This window comes from Etheostoma spectabile, chromosome 9, assembly GCF_008692095.1.
Source record: "Etheostoma spectabile isolate EspeVRDwgs_2016 chromosome 9, UIUC_Espe_1.0, whole genome shotgun sequence".
Classification (NCBI taxonomy): Eukaryota; Metazoa; Chordata; class Actinopteri; order Perciformes; family Percidae; genus Etheostoma; species Etheostoma spectabile.
In genome coordinates, this window is record NC_045741.1 from 31,231,068 (window position 1) to 31,234,449 (window position 3,382).

Below are 3,382 nucleotides of genomic sequence, written 5' to 3' on the forward strand. Positions count from 1 at the left end.
GCAGAGTGCTGCAGTCAGGCGGTTGGTGCTGACTCCACAGGTGGGCTGTTGGTAGCCAGCACATAACAAAAGGGGACCTGTGTTTGGGAGAGCGCCCCCTTTGAGGAAAGCACAGAGAAGCCAAATCCATCAGCCAAGAGCAGATTGCATTGGATCAGGTTCAGAATGACTGTCACTGTGAAGAAATCGCACTGTTGCAGCAGGAAATGGACACAACGAAACTAGAGTACACTTCAAAATTACAATGTAGAAAATGAAAGAGGCTGACCCCAAAAATACCATACAAATAGAGAGGACACCACCAATCACCAATTTCACAAATGGCGCGTATGGTTTTATTCAAGGTGCCCAAACAGACGTTAAAGCAAATGCACATATTTAGATTCAGTGTTTCTCACCGAAACACAATGTGTGTGTCCTTGAGGTAAATATACCAAGACACAAACAGCGCTGTCCATGGTTCTGAAACAACAGTGACTGACACGTGTAGTTCGGCGATGTAATTTACGCGACGTAATTAGCCATGTGGACCGCTGGAAGAGAGAAAAGGAGAGTTTGTCTCTGCAAGCAGCTGAGTTACAAGAATTTGCCAGATTTCAAGATCTGTGGCAAACTATAACATAAACAGTGAGACATTCAGACAGCGTTCATTTGTAGCTTGTTTGAAGGAACTATAAAACAGCAGCAGTGGATGAGAGACCAACAGAGCAGATTGAAATATCCAATTTCTATCCTTTTGCATGTTGAACAGGTGTATTGGCTGTTTATTATTGCACTTACTAGTTTTCACTTACTAGTACTGCTATAACATGAGTCATGTTCACTTCACCGCGGCCCTGCTCGCTGACTATTGCCAGTGTGTGTGTGTGAGTGTGTGGAGCGTGGACATCGGGATGCCGTCCATTTTCCAAAAGGCAAAGCCTGTGTGCCAAATGAATTATGCTTAAATCAGCATGATCTAAATGGGACAAACAAATTCATTCCTGGTTGCACAAAATGTAACCAGCCGATCTGCCGTTCATAATGGCTTGACACAACATTGTTAGAATGCATATACTGTAGAAAGTGTTGATATTTACATTTTATCCCTTGCGTTGCCCTCCCGGGTCAAAAACGGACACACATTTGAAATTTCCGTCCCTTTTTCAGACTTTTTTTTAACCCGTTTTACACAACTTTTTTAGAATTCTTGGTCAATATACCCAATTATACCCAATATTTGAGTAAAAAAAAGCAGAAATTATAAATTATTATGAGTAATAGTTAAGATCAGAGGAAGGTAAAAGGAGTTTAGTCAGAAATGGAAGTGATCAACTTTACTTTGAAAGAGCGTTGTATGGAATGCAATCCACTTTTTGGTTACAAACATTTTTTAATTTGACCCAAGGACAACAGGAGAGTTAAATATAACCTTTCCCAGTGCCTGCAGGCGATAATAGCGTTAACTACTGAAACAGCCCAAACCTGATTTCATCTGACGTTATCAACTTATCTCAACAGTTTAACCCCTATGCACAGTTCCATTATGTTTTACAGTGGACATTTGTAGTTAACTGAGAAGGAAAACCTTTTGTTCATACCGCATTTTAACTTTCTAATTCCCTTTGTATTGTCAGTTTGCTCTTTATTCTGCACGGCTTTCTTAATCTCCAAAACAGTCTAATTAAGCCTAACAAGTATATCTTGTATGTACAAGATACTATCTCATTTGTGGGAGATAAACTTTTGCCAAAATTGCCTGTTCCCCCCCCCCCCCCCCCCACCTTTCCTTTCCCAACTTCCATAGATGACGGATAGAACACGTAGCTGTCATGAGAGCCACTGAGTGCGGTGACATTTGTGGTCCCTACAGTACCCCAGCTCACCTAAACCATCAGCGCTAAACAAAGAGCTTTGATACAATCATTTTTTTTATTCATTTTTTATATGTCAAAACCTGCAGCTTTTCAGATGTCGACGGTCTGACAGGCGGCTTGCTCGGCGGATCTTCATCTCTAAGCGTTTCAGCACATGGAAGTGTGGGCGGCCGTGTTGTTGAATACTGATCAATCTCTGTTGCTTTTCTGTCCAGATTTGTTGCTAATTAACGTTTAACTCTGCTCGCATGAACAAGAGACTCGCTAATAAACTCCCTGCAGATTTATTTGCACCGCGCTGAAGTAGATCACACAGTACACTGTGTGTTTTCAATCAAAGTACATGCAAGTCATTTCATCAGCATTCAAATGGAGGACAGGAGAAGGCAAACAATGCTTTGTTGTGGATGTAAGACGGACTAATTGGTAATTTCATATTCCATAATAGCCTTTATTTCGGTCTTGTCTCTACAGTCACAGTGATGGTTCTGTTTGTTGAGGTGTTATGTGTTAAAAGCAGTGATCACGTCATTCCTAAAATGAAATGCTGTGTGAGATGACAGTCAGACAGTGACGTTCCAACACATTCTCACTCCCATCTCGTAAATATAGATGTTAAAAAAAAAATGTTATTGGAGACCTTAAGCGTCATATAACAAGCGCTTGGTCAGGACTATTTCTGTCCCTTTTGACGTCCCTTTTTAGGTTAAGGATAAGCTCGTGGGTGGGCTTATGGTTCCAGGACTCGCGGCAATAACGGGACGTTTAAGGACCTATGCGGGACACAAACCCTGCACTCCTGGGTGAAAGTCCTATGTTTGACCCATCCACCCCCCTAGACCAACGTCCCTATGAGGAATTTCCCCATTACATACTCGCTAAGCCCCGTCTACATGCTGCTCTCTCCAGTACATTCTACACACACGCCGAAGGGTGTCTTTTTCGTTGCGTCACACGTGGACAGCTACTGTTGGCCATTCCTGCATATTGAAGGCTCCCTAAGGGGACACAGAGGTTGGCGTGTCGCTCAGTCAAATGTTTTAGGACGAGCTAGTCCAGCGTTGCCAGATGAGGTCTGGCTACACCACAGGAGGGAAAAAAAGGCTTTGTCTTTGCACGTAAGGTGAACACAGGGGTCAGCCGTGTGTGATGGCACTGCACTCAACTCAGAGGCTGCAGATTTCTCAACATGTGTGTCCTGCCTTCAGATCACCCTTCAGCATTTGTATGGAACACACCCAGCAGAGCTGCAGCTTGACCGCGGCGCTGTAAGATGACGTAGCATTATTTGGAAGCGATTGGTATTTCAATCAGGAGAGACTTCGTTGCAGATATGCAAAGAATTATTGTACATAAGCATAACATGAAATGTACAACGTCTTTGGGGATTAGACTCCATTGTTAAAAGCCTAGACACTGGTGATGGTGGAGAATTAACACAGAGACGAAGAAGCTGTCTCCCGGAAAGGGACTCAGGTTGCCGTGGGTGATGATGACCAGAGGTGGAAGGGGAGGAGGAGGGTTGC